Source organism: Balaenoptera physalus (genome assembly GCF_965194825.1).
Source record: "Balaenoptera physalus genome assembly, chromosome: 7".
NCBI classification, from domain to species: Eukaryota; Metazoa; Chordata; class Mammalia; order Artiodactyla; family Balaenopteridae; genus Balaenoptera; species Balaenoptera physalus.
In genome coordinates this window covers 115793722-115806589 of record NC_138886.1, presented here as the reverse complement: position 1 = coordinate 115806589, position 12868 = coordinate 115793722, and the positions used below count along the sequence as shown (strand labels likewise).

The window sequence follows — 12868 nt, the reverse complement described above, 5'->3', positions numbered from 1 at the left end:
GATTCCAGAACCCAAATACTGCCACTATGAGCAAAGCATTGGTACTATGAGGGATAGAGAAGGGAAAAAGCAAGGGCTTTCTTCTCACATGTCCTCCTTTCAATTAAAACACATTTTAAAAAAAGACTTCAATTCCTGGAATCAATCCCTTCCTCTCCCCACCATCTTTTCCACAGGCTTTAACACATTGTATTTCATTTTAATCGCTACACACGTCCGCCTGTCTCCATAACCCTCTCTTCCAAATTTCAGTCTTCTCAAGGGCAGAAATCTTATTTGATAGCTTTGTATTTTCCATAGTTTCTAACATGTAGTAGATGTTTCTAAAAGTTTGTTGAACTGAGTTCAGAAAATTGGACTTTCCAGCTTGTCCTTACACAGTGTAAATCTCTGTCCTTTATGACTGAAGATGTAGTACCAGGGATGTGGCGGAAACACGTGTGCCATCGTCCCTTCCACTGTGCAGACATAGAGAAGCTCATGTGCAGAAGATGCCACGTGATGCCTCACCAGCACCTCAGCCCGAGTGCCCCTGTTTGGGGGGGTGACTATGGGTCCAGGTACCTTCGGCCTCTTTTTGACACTGACACTGATATGGAGAGCTGGAGTTGCAAGGGGGCTTGGGGATTCTGGTCCAAGCCACTCATTTAATAGATGAGGTGATTAGGACCCAGAAAGGGCTACAGGCTTATCCAGAGTCACACAGCTATTTAATGGCAGAGCCAGTAGTAGGTGCCTTGAGACCTGGCCATACCCCGTTTTTCCATTTCAATATGCTGCCTTAGGAACTGATAGCTCCCCTCTATAAATCTGAATCCCAAGGCCAAGCTTTCCTCACCCTGGTGCAATCACCAGGGTGAGAGGATTAGCGATAAGGCACACTGAGCTCTGGGGTAGCCAGAGTACGTGGTGAGCGCTGCCACCTCCATCTTTGCAGGAAGGTGGAAACGGTGATCAGGGCTCAGCCCCGATGGGGGTGAGTGGGGGAAAGAGGCTGCAGTAAAGGGTCTCAGTGAGTCATAGACATTTAAAACTAGTCATTCCATGCCCCTCCTAGACGGAGGACAAACCAAGCCAAAAGGGGCATTTGGCACATAATACATTTCAGGACAATAGCTTTCAACTATCCTCATAAATATTCCAGTCTTCAAAATAAAAAAAATAAGGCAGCAAAGTTGTGGACGGGGTGGGGGTGGGGGGCGGGCATACTGGACAGGGTTCTGGACTTGGTCCTTGTCATGACCCTCATTGTTTCATGGGGTGATCCTACGTCCCGGTTTATGCCCAACGTCCTGCGTAATTATTCGTAGTACACAATTCACTCATAATTTCACATACATTTAATGGTCACCCTTCATCAATTGGACTCTCTAAGCTTTGGTTTCCCCATCTACAAATGAAAGGGTTTTGAGTTAATATCTTGGAAAATGCTTTCATTTTATGAAGGTGGGGCTCCAAGAGGAGCCTCACGGCGTCTTTTGTCTGGGCAGCTGAGAGCAAAGTCACTTTGGATTTGTGACTGCCCTGTTATTGACATTGACCTTTGGGCCTCAGGGGTACCACTGGGGAACAGGGATTGATTTTTTAAAAATAATAAAATAAACCAGTACTTCTGGGTAATAACATGAGCATTCATGAGTGTTCACCTCCCAAATAAGCAAATCAACTATTAATTTTATTCATTTTCAACATATGTTACAAATATTCTAACTGCTGTTCCCACCCTAGCAGACCGCCTCCATCTCTTCACCAGTTTGTTTGTATTTAACATGTAGCTGAGTGGAGGAAACGAGGTTTTTGGATTGGGTTCTTAATTGGGGCAGTCAATTCACTGTCTTTTTTTTTTTTTTTTTTCTGCCGTGACGGTTCCCAGCCCTATTCTCATGATAAAGAAATGTTGCTGGGGGACAAGGTCGTGGCAAGGACACCCTCTCCGTGTGCTCCTTGTTGTGGCTACCCCAGCCGTCAGGCAGTCTCCCTTTCCTACCCGCTGACTCCGAGGTTCAAGTGTGTGTGTGTGTGTGTGTGTGTGTGTGTGTGTGTGTGTGCGCGCGCGCGTGCTTTATTTTGTCACTTCATTAAGCTTAAACGGTCCTTGATGGCTGGAGTAGTCTTTAATCATTCTCCATACCTCCCACAGTGCCCTGCATACAGTAGGTGCTCAATACACACTCAAAAGAATGAATTAATGATTGAATGCCTCTGGAGGCCAAATATGGAGTTCTGTATAATAAAAGTGCCTATTTGTGAAATACAAAATTTCTTTCTTTTTTCTTTCTTTCTTTCTTTCTTTCTTTCTTTCTTTCTTTCTTTCTTTCTTTCTCTCTCTCTCTCTCTTTCTTTCTTTCCTTTCTTTCTTTCTTTCCTTTCTTTCTTTCTTTCTTTCCTTCTTTCTTCCTTCCTTCCTTCCTTTCTTTCTTCCTTCCTTCCTTTCTTTCTTTCTTCCTTCCTTCCTCTCTCTCTTTCTTTCTTTCTTTCACATTTCAGGAGACCTGGGGCCCAGCCGCATTGTAAATGTATGGCTTTGCAAACCACTTTATTTTCACTGTTTTGATCTCACATGTGTGGAGGCTCTCAAACTGCTATTTGCTTCACTTTATAACTCGCACCTTGGAGAGGCTGGATGATAAATGAGAGATGAATAATTCCTTATTGCTACTTATCCGCTGAATCTATAAACTAGTGTCAGCATTTACTCAGTTGGGTTTAAAGCTGTGCCTGGTATACTTATTAACCTGCTTAAAATAAGCCATAAAAATGGGCTTGGTATACAATTGTTTTACCTAATTTTTAAAAATGACATTGGTCATATCCCACTAACTCGTGGGGTGACCTTTGGCAAATCACTTAACCTCCCCGGGCCTCACCTGTAAAATGAAAGTTGTGTGTGTGTGTGTGTGTGTGTGTGTGTGTGTGTGTGTTAAATCAGCTTTAAGAGCCTTGCAGCTCTGTCATTCCTTGATTTCAAGATTTGCAGATGAGTGAATTAAGGGATCCTGATAATACCTATTAGAGCAATTACAAATCAGTTCATATAGACCACCTCAGGAATCCTCAGCATATTCCTGGAGGGTGGGGAAGGCAGCGCTTATTAGGTAGAGTAGGGCATTTTGAGTTTTATTCTGTTACTTATTAGTTGTGTGACCTTTGGCAAAGCAACATCTCTGAGTCTCAGTTTCCTCATCTATAAAACGGGCATAATACTCTAATAATATCCACACTGATTACCCCAAAGAACAATCAAATGTGAGGATCAAATGTGATATGTATGTGAAAGGACTCTGATAGATGCTATTCCTTGTCCGCAACTTACAGATGAGGCCATCAATCAAGGTACTGTTTGTTTAATCAGTTCGTAGTAGGGTCAAGGGAAGGATAGTTTGACCTCTCTTTCTATTTTGATTACACGTGGAAATTATGTTAAAATTATATAAAGGTTGAGCACTTAGGATACTTCCTTGGGGTCAGTGTGTGTTCAAGAAAACCCCGTGCCTGATGAGACATTTCTGAGAATGCTAAATGGCACAGTGATAAGAAAATCAGCCAAAAATCTACTGGCCCACAGACCTAGGAATTCCTAGGTAGTAGAAAACAAAGCATTCTGTGAAGGCTTTGGAAATATGCACCCTTCCCAGCTCTGGTTGCCCTAACTTCTCATACCCCTTACTTCAGGATGTATCCTGGCCAGATGCAGGGTACATATGGTTGGCTCAAGGCTTTGGGTTTGTTCCCTTCAGAGACAAGTACAGAGAAATCAGTTGTTGCTGGGGATTTTTGTTGTAGAGAATTCAGTCAGCAAAGATGTCTAGAATGTGCTCCTGTGAGATTATTCTTCAAAACATTACCTACCACCATGCCTGTGCGGTGCAGGGGGCTGGCAAATGTGGCGTGAAGATAAATATGGTGCCTGACTGGTCCCTGCTTGCCTCATAGATGGAGAAGGGCAGAGAGAAACTCACTCCAGTCTACAAAAAACTAAAATTTTGTGGTTCTACCAAAATTCTATTCATATTCCTTTATTACCAACCAACCAACCAACCAACCATCCAAAGGCTGACCTCAGAGTTTAAAAAAAGTATAGATCTTAGAGAGAGAGGATAGGAGTTGTATTTTAAGTCGATATCCCCTACTGTACTCAGACTACAATTTTTTTTATTTGCTCAATGTTTATATGATAATTAACATCAATGAAATTGACCTTCAACTCAATGCTACTTTTATCTTCTGTTGCCCAAATGTGTTACCTTAAATTAAAAATCTCAGTACAAGATTTTTTGAAGGCTCCCTAAGTTTATGGTGGATTTTGTTTCTATTTCTATGTGTTACCACCTTCCCCTCAACCCCATCGCACACTCCACATATGAAGTGGGAGGAAGGCAGCCTTCATCTTTATAAACTGCTGCTTATTCCTCTACAAATAAAAACTATTTCAGTTTTGAAAATGGCACCTGACATTCACTAATACTTGTAATTTATGTGGTCCTCAGTCGCGTTCTCAGTGGTTAACTTTCTTGCTTTCACAAAGGTCTTCCGTTCTGAACACCCTCACCAGCTTTTTGGCCACCACTAAAGGTCTGCTTCCCCTGCCCAAGTTCCCCTCTTCTTCTCCTGGGGTCTGAATAATCAGCTTTTATTTGCAGCTGGACGAGAGCACCTGGCCTTACATTCCACCACATCCTTCTGCCAGCAAAGGGAGTTTTTAGAAAAGGAAAAATTTACAAGAACTTAGACTATTGTTTTCAATTTCAGCAACACTCAAGGTTGCAAGTGAAATTCTGAGGCAATCTGCATGACTGTGAAAACATTTTCTAAAGGGGGAGGGAGAACCCCATTGTGGAAAAAATCACTCCCACCAAATGTAAATGTCTCTAGAGTCCAGGACTGTTTTTGGAGTTTGAGTCCATTGAGTTTTGGGGACTTTAAAGCTAAATTCTCTAAAATGAATGTTTGTCATAAGCACCATAGTCATGAAATCTTAAGAAGCAAGACATGTCTTGGATCTGGTCAATCATCCCCACCCCTCTCAAAAATTTTTTTCCTAATTTCAAAGAAACAGGAGCTCATTGTAGTTCATTTGGAAAATACAGGTGAGTATAACAAGGAAAACACAATCTGTCCTTAACCACATCACCCAGAAAGAACCATGGAGAACATTAGTGTTTTCTGTCTGTCTGTCTCTCTCTCTTCCTCCCCACCCCACCCAGCCAGTTTCACACAGTATTTCATAATCTACTTTTTATTAAAAAAATATATTATGAGATATTCCCATGTCATTAAATATTTTAAGGAAAACAGTTTGATGGCTACATTATGGATTTTGCAGTTTATGTAAGTAAACTCTTATGTTCAGAGTTTATGTTATTTTCTATTTTTCCTTAAAATAAATAAATGTTTGAAGTGCCCTTGTCAAATCCACATATATTTTGGTAAGTAAAGCATCTTGTAAACCCTTGATTATTTCCTTGGGGTAAATTGCTATTACTGGAAAAAGTGGGTCAAAAAAATATGAACACTTGTAGTGTTTGGGATACATATTGCTAAATTGCCTTCCAGAAAGGTTGCATCCAAAATTCCCACCAGCAACACTCAATTTTGGGTGAGATAATTTTAAAACATATTTATGAATTTTGGGGTAAATTTATACCTCTTGTTAGACAAATTTAACTACTGCGGTGTTTTGAAGTTACAGGTTAAGAACAAAACAAACAAAGCCAAACAAACCCATGAGGGACACTGATGCCCGGCTAATGAGTTACACTCTGGAGATTATTTTAGGGACTAGGAGAGGTCTTGTCTGCCCTCTAAGGTTTGTGAAGATTTCAAAATACAAGAAACCAAAGCACAAAAATGTTAAGTAATTTGCCCAAGATAACATAGCCAGTAAGTAGTGGACATGGGATTCAAATCACATTATTCTAACACTACAGTCTAAACTCTCACATTCACCCAGGGACAATGTGCCCTTAGTATCTCATCAGAACTAAAGTTTCCAGAACGTTCTTTGTGATGAGGTCATTATCCAGAAGTTGCCTTTTGTAGCTTTTAAGTTTTTAAACAGCAAATGAGAATAATCTCAGATTATAGAGGGGGAATTTTATCTTTGAATAAGGTGACATCCTTCACTATTGAGAAGCACATTCACACATCTTATTTCGAGAATATGCCAGAAATAGAAGTGGAATAACTTGGTCACCACTGGCATAACTGGGTCCAGGTCACCCAGCTCGTAGGTGGTTGTGTTGAGACAAGAATCCAGGCTCTGGAGGTTCTTTGGCTACTGCCTATACTCTGACTGGCAGCGCATAATCCCTATGGACAGGTGAGGCAGGCCAGCTTGACTAAGGCCAATGGCACTCTAACATTTCTTTGGGGGTTAGTATCCTGCACCTGGAGACTACATTCCCAGGGGAAGTCTGAAGGGAAGGTGGCCCCGCAGGGTTAGCGGGACACCTGGGGGGTCACAGCGGCACGAGGGGCTTAGCAACCTGAGTTTAGGTGTGGGCAGGCGGAGACCGACTTCTTCTAGGGAAAGACTTTCCAATCCACGGAGCTTCGTTCAAGCCCACGCGGGCCTCGTTGCGGCCTTCTGGGGCGGGGATTCCTGCATTGAATTGAAGGCTGGACCAGATAACCTCTGAGGCCCTTCTAACTCCCAACGTCTCTGATTTGTATGTCTTGGGGGAAAGAAGTGAGCAGTCACGGGGCTGGAATAGTTGATTTAGGGTTCCGCCCACGTCGCCAGCGTAGTCCTCATCTTGGGCAAATAATTTAACATGTCAGTACAAGGCACAATGCCTGGCGGAGGAAACCTTTGTAAATGTTTGCCGAATGAATGAACGAAAGAATGGGTGGATGGATTTAAGTCTCCCAAGTCCCAGGGAATACTGGTGAAAATTGGAATCTTACAGCGCCCCTTGATTGGCGTGGAGTTTGAACTAGACATTGTAAAGTATCTACTGAAATTCTTAAAAGAAAATGTGATATTCCAAACCCAAAGGGATCCTAATTCGTCCTTACACTGACAATAGGTAGAATTACAGTTTACCAGCAACGTAAGCATACCACGTAGGGGCGCCTTGTGAGTCCACACGAATTCAGTTTCATTAATTCCCCCGCCCCTCCCCCTCCCCCCCCCCCCCCCCCCGCCGCCTCCAATGGGCCAGCTCAGCGCCTCCTAGGCCCGGGTGGGGCGCGCCAGCCCCCGTCCCTCCCTCCTCCCCCGCCCCTCGCCCCTCGCCCCACCCCCCCACCCCCGCCCCGCCGCCTCCAATGGGCCTGCTCAGCGCCTCCTAGGCCCGGGTGGGGCGCGCCAGCCCCCGTCCCTCCCTCCTCCCCCGCCCCTCGCCCCTCGCCCCCCCCCCCCCCCGCCGCCTCCAATGGGCCAGCTCAGCGCCTCCTAGGCCCGGGTGGGGCGCGCCAGCCCCCGCCCCTCCCCCCCCCCCCCGCCCCGGATAAATGCCGAGGTCTAATGGATTGTTCATGCTGCTGTCTAGATTAGATAGCGAGCCCCTCCGTTATCGCGGCTGGAGCAAACCCGAGCGGCCACCAAGCTGAGAGTTTTCGAAGGCAGCCCCGCGCCAAGCCTGGGGAAAGTACAGGGCCCGGGAGAGCTGACAAATTCTGGGGCCCTCAGGCGGTTTCCTCCCAGAGCCTCTTCGCAGGACTTGCCCTGAACCCTAAATCCTGCCCCTATTCCCATAGTATTTAAGGAAGCAGGTATCCGAGGTGGTCGGTAGCTACTATCTGCTGAATTCTAGGGAGTAGTTCTACGACTCGTAGATTCTGCTTGTCAACTTTCCAGAAGCTAGGAACACTTTGAACAACCCTCCTCCCCCCACACCATTAATACCAGAGAGATGCTTTTGCACAAACAGGGACTATTACATGTGACCAGTACGGTACTGCCTTTCCTAATTTTTGTTGTTCTTGAATCATCGCAGAGGAAGCATAGCTAACTTTCTGACCTCCGTTCTGAATTTCCCATGGTCAAGTTTTTATCTGTTAATGATCTTGTTTCTTTAGAGTTTCTTTTTTAAAGTTTCTTAAAGAAATAAACCTTGAGGGACTTCCCTGGCGGTCCAGTGCTTAAGACTCTGCCTTCCCATGCAAGAGGCATGGGTTCGATTCCTGGTCAGGGAACTAAGATCCCACATGCTGTGGGGTGTGGCCAAAAACTTAAAAAACAAACAAACAAACAAAAAAACACCTTGACACTTCTCCCCCCGCCATGAGCTACTTTTTTTGGGTCTCCAGTTATTTTCTGAAAAAGAAAAGGATATACTGTCTATCAGCACTATTATAGGAAACAAAATTTTCACATAGGCTCTAACAACAAATTCCACAGAAAACAAATAATAGATGCTCAAAATTATGACTTATCTACAAGGAGAGACTAATCGTTCTATCATTATTACGCTAGAACTACTCTGATATAACAAAAAGCAAACAAAATCTTAGCTGATGAACAACTGAAAGTTATCTATTTATACCATATCAATTTCCTGCTAAATCTTTGGAGTTAGCGGAAAGCCATAATAAATGGTGTGGCAGGACAAATCATCTGGCTCAGTATTAAATGTTTCCACAGCATTAAACAACAACAACACTGCATCACGATTTTGAGAGAATCAATCTTGTTAGACATCCACCTAGAAGCTGGAAAATAATTTTGTAGGGCGCTACTTCTTTAGAGGTGGAGATTTAAGAAATTCCTTAAGGGCAAGCAAAACCGCTACTGTGTAGTTTAACATTCAGAAGTTAAAATACCTCGCCAACAGGAAGGCTTCTGATTCATCCCATAAGACATCATCAGGTAACTTCTGCGTGCAAACTGGACACCCGAATTAGTAAAAACGAATTTATTATAAGGGGGTAAGGGTCTTGGGTTGGGATGAGAAAATATCAAGCCAGACGCAGAGGAAAATTTAAAGGCAGAGCGTGTCTAAGTTAAGAAGACAATACTAAACGAATAAAGAAAATCCCTAAGAACGACGAGTGCGGTGGATGACGGAGAAACTCCATCTCTCAGTATCTAAAGAAAGTCAGCAGTCATCCCAACCCCCGCCCAACGCTGACCCTCGTTAACGCTGCACCGGCGCCTGGTCCCCGGCCCCCCGGTGCGGGCATCTGCGGGGGGCATTGCCGGCACTGTCCCCGGGTTTAGCGACGTGACGTATTGGAAGGATCTGCAGGGAGTTTTTCCAAGACCAGGAGGAGGCTTGCTGGGGAATTGTCGAGTTTGGGGCGCGGGCCGAGAAGTGAATAAAAGAGTGCCCCAGAACCTCAGCGTGCCCAGGCCCGGGAACCCGTTGATCCCCCCATAAGCCCCAAGTCCAGAAGCTGCGCAAAATCTCTATCTCCAGCCCCCGCGCGGGGCCGTGCCTGAAAGGCTCTTTGAGCCGAGGTCAGGGAAACTCCCTGAACCCGGTGTCCGTGGCCACTAAACCTGCGAGCCCCGGGGGCCTGCCATTCATGCCCCACCCCCTGCAAACCCGGTCCAAGAAATGACTGATCCAGTGCCTTTCGGTTCGGAGTCTGCGGAGGTTCGCTGCGACCCTCGACTCTGGGGATGGGGGGGTGTCTCCGCACGGGGATGTTGAGATGCAGAACAGCCTAACTGGGGGATGGAGTGTGTTTGTGTGTGTGTGTGTGTGTGTGTGTGTGTAAGAATAACCGTTTTGATGAAACTCCTACTGTGATCTGTGATTCTTGGCCAGTGTAGGGACTTCACAGGGGCGGTCGCGACCGGAAGGACACCGGGGGACGGGGTTTCGCTACAAGCCTCGCTGCCCCGACCGTGGAGGCAGAGGCCTCGGGGCGAGCGGGTCCAGGGGCCGCTAGTGCCCTGCACACGGAGAGGGGCCCGCAGGCGGCGGGCAAAGCCAGCCCCCCTTCTCCTGCCCGCCCCCCAACCCGCCCCCTGCCATCAGTGCGTCCTGCGTCCAGCGTCCCACCGCCTCTGAGCTCCGCAAATGGGTCTCCCGTGCAGAGGGCAACCCGGGCAGCGTTCTGATCAGCGCCAGGCCCAGGCCCGAGGTCACACCCGGGCCCGGAGCGCGTCCGGACCCCACCGCCTGCGGTCTGGGCTTTCTCGCCCACCAACCCTGCTCTCGGGACATTCGCTTGCGCGGGGATTCCGGGGCCTGAGACCCGACCCTGGAGACCGCGGGCGCGACACCCGTCCGAGGTGGCCTGGCCTACATGGCGCCACAATAGTTGAAATGCGTTCAGACCAAACCAGCGTCGGCCCCGCCAGGAACAGGACTAAGAGGGAGCTCCGCGGCCTTGTGGGCCGAGCGCAGGAGAGTGGAAAGAGCTCAAGGGCGCTGGTGTATACTTGCAGAGGCCCGGCGGTTCTAGGGCGCGGTGTCAGCGGGGACCCTGCGAGCCTCCAGGGGAGTCCCCTCCACAACCACCACCTCGTCCCCTACCCGCACTCGGGCTTTGCCCTAGACGGCTCGGCCGGAGGGGCCCGATCCGGGAGGGTAGCAGCCCCGAAGCGCTTTTCCAGGCTTCCATCCACCAGGTTTCCGCAGAGCTGCGTACTTCTCATCCGGGCTGTCTCCTGGGAAGCTCTTCTCGGATGAGGACGAGTCATTTAGCAACCGGTTCGAGCCCCTTTGCGGGGGACCCTGGCGATGTGCTGTAACTTTGGGCACAATATCTTCTTGCAGTCTCTTTTCTCGCCATGCGAACAGTGGGAGAAACAAGAACTCTAGGTAAAAGGCATTTGTAAACTTTTAAGCGCCATACAAAAGGGATGCAAATTGATGACTAGTGATTAATACTGTCATCCTTTCCCTAAGTTTTCTTATTTGGGGACAATTCTCTGGCTCTTTGAGGGTTCCCAGTAGTTTTTTTTGAGTGTCCTCATTATTTGGGAGTCTCCATCTCACCCCTCCTCCGTTCCTTAATTTTTTCCCCCCAAACTTTTCGTTCCCTTCTTCACACTCTCGGCGGAGTTAGGTCTGTTTGCCCAGGACCCGGGACACTTTCAGGGTCGCCGTCAACGCCGCGGGGACCCCACCCAGTCCGCCCTCCCTACTCCCTCCCGCGGGCTGCGCGCCCAGCACGGCGGCCCAGGCTCGGCCCCGAGCGCCCCACGCCGGCGCCCGGACTGGGACCTCCTCGGTCCTCGGCTCCTTTTCATTCCGCCGACAGCCTCGAGATTGCTCTCTTCCCCTCCCGCCCCTGTCCTTTCCGACCCTCCGCCGGAGCCTGACGCCGCCTGGTTTATTGACCTTAGATCGGCTTCGGGACTTTATCAGACCCAGCGGGGGCGTCCCGCGGCGCAGGCCCCCCTCTCCCAGTGGCGCGGCGGGAGCCCCTTTTAAGCTTTTCCAGAAACCTCTCCTTCCTTTCCCATGCCCAACTCTAATCGGAGAACCTAGAGAAAAATCTCCCGAATTCGCGTGATCGTGGAGAGAGCCGAGGCAGAGCCCTCAGGGCCACGCACATTTTCCCGTGTCGCCCCTTTATCTAGATAGTTCAGGTGAAAGTGCCTCCCCCCCCCCCAATTATTCGGATAATTGTCTCGAATCTCCACTTGGTGCTGTGTTTAGACAGTTGGAGATTGATCGCTTGAATTGCTTCAGTCTCTGTGCTGCCCCAGCTCTAAACCATCTCTGGACTTACACATGCCGAGCTAGAATCTTCCTCCCATAAATCACTTGGCAAATATAACAAGGCATTAGAAAGTCATTTGAAATGGATATTTTATTGGGTTTGAGAAATAGAACAGGGATAAAGAGCAACTTAACATTTCCTCAGTACCAAGCACACAAAACTAAGATTTCCCCCCTCCCTGCCAATCGAATTCACAAATGCAGTCACTTTCAGAGACAAATTCTTTAGAGGAAACAGGAAATGTCTATTTTGCTAAACATGAACTCTAATGAATTCTGTAAAAAAAAAAAAAAGGTTCATAAAGTGGGACTTTTAAATATCTTTTTACGCTAGGCTGATTTAATCAAATAAGACTAACAGAAAGAAACAAACAAAATCCAGCACATTACTACTATTAATAAAAAAGCCAAATCAATTTTGTGATGGGATTCTAGTAGCCTTTCACAGTAAGGTTTTCCCTCAATTCAGAGGGGCGCTTCCCTGATCTTGCCCTGCTGTAAACCTCTCAAATTCCCTTAATTTTGGAGAACACACAGAAGAATGAGAATATCAGCCCTGGGGGGAAATGGGGAGGGTTAAGGGAACCAGAGTTGGGCAGGGGAAAGATAAGTAAGGCAGATCAGGGTGAGTTTTGAGACAGCTTTTGAATCACCCCGCTGGAAGCCGGTTTGAGGGAAACATAGCAGAAGGAACAAGTTTCCATTCTCTGCTTTGCAGAGTTAATATTTGTAGTAACTATTCAGACACCAAGGGACTTTGCGCTAAATCCTTCCCAATTCCAGATGAGCGCTTGTTTAGTCCTCCTGAGGCTACAGAGTTAAAATACCCCATTGTGTGTCTTCAACCTTTGGGCAAGTGGACGAAGCTCAGATAACCCGCGTGGTTTCAAACTCTCCCAGAGCCTTCGTTTTTAAGCAATGGTTGGCCATTCTCTACCCGTGTGCTTTCAAAGCTGCCCCTCTGTCTTTACCACTGTATCTCCTTTTCTTTCCGACTCAGCCCTTTTCTCAGCTACAAATAAGATGCAAAGCTCATTTGCCCAAACAATGGGTTTATAGGTAGCAGAGGTAATTTCGATTTGTTTGCAAAAAGCATATGCAACCAAGCTCTTGAAAGCGCAAAGTGGGCTTGGGGAAGAGAAATACAATCATTGAGGTACACCTGTTAAGACCCACCTTCACCCCCTCCTTCCCGTCACATGTCTGGCTCCAGAATTAAGGAAAAATTAAACCCGACACCAAGC

At 47.1% G+C, this 12868-nt stretch overlaps 1 protein-coding gene across 1 annotated transcript in view; it reads right to left on the bottom strand.

The window, feature by feature from the left end:
- The window catches only part of GATA4 (GATA binding protein 4), a 343627-nt gene that overhangs the window by 70517 nt on the left and 260242 nt on the right, over positions 1-12868 (bottom strand). The window lies entirely within an intron of this gene.